General features: G+C 40.2%; 1 non-coding gene across 1 annotated transcript; it reads right to left on the bottom strand.

The window, feature by feature from the left end:
• Positions 1 to 212: 212 nt before the first annotated feature.
• LOC132168286 (small nucleolar RNA R71) lies at positions 213 to 319 on the bottom strand. Its single transcript, XR_009438804.2, has one exon. It is a non-coding gene; the product is annotated as a small nucleolar RNA R71 (small nucleolar RNA).
• Positions 320 to 808: the final 489 nt, after the last annotated feature.

Below are 808 nucleotides of genomic sequence, written 5' to 3'. Positions count from 1 at the left end.
CTTCTGAGAATCCATACTTGCACATAAGGGATTTCTTTGATCTCTGCAAGACTCAGAATGTCCAGGGTTTAACCGCAGAAAGAATCAGGTTAATTCTTTTTCCTTGTTCATTGAAAGATAATGCTACGCTATGGTTCAATTATTTGGTTGTAGGTTCTATTCACAACTGGGAAGAGTTGACCGCAAAGTTCTTTCCAACTCAAAAGACAAGGCAACTTAGAAGGGAGATTATAACCTTTCAACAAAAAGATGGAGACCTTTTCTTCGAAGTATGGGAGCACTTTAACAAGCTACGTCTTAAATGCCCACATCACAACTTATCTCAAGACAATCAGGTACAAGCCTTCTATAAGGGTTTAAATGATTTTAACAGAGGTCTTGTAGATTTAGCTTGTGGCGGCATGTTGATGGAGAAAAGCAGTGAGGAAGCCATAGAGCTCTTTGAGACCTTAAGCAAGAACTCCCAACAATTCTCATCCAGAGGGAGACAAGGACTCAAAGAAAAGGGCATACATGAAGAGAGCATAAAGCATAAATAGTGGAGTTCAGACTCAAATGGCTACCATGGAGAGAAAGCCGGATATGATAGTAAAAGCCATGACTAGTCATAACATTTTCCCTGTTCAACAAATTGCACAAGTTGAGGTATGTGCCATATGTTCCCATCTTGACCACACCACTAAGACTTGTCCTATGTTTTCAATTGCAGATCAAGAGCCGAAAAAGAATGACTTTGTAGGTGCCACGACCTAGTTCTTAACTGCGGAGCGACAGACAAATGCTCAGAATAGTCAAACCATTTAGAAAC

Source organism: Corylus avellana, chromosome 2 (genome assembly GCF_965113065.1).
Source record: "Corylus avellana chromosome 2, dhCorAvel1.hap1.2, whole genome shotgun sequence".
Classification (NCBI taxonomy): domain Eukaryota; kingdom Viridiplantae; phylum Streptophyta; class Magnoliopsida; order Fagales; family Betulaceae; genus Corylus; species Corylus avellana.
Note: the sequence above shows the minus strand (reverse complement) of the source record. Positions and strands in the feature narration are given on the sequence as shown.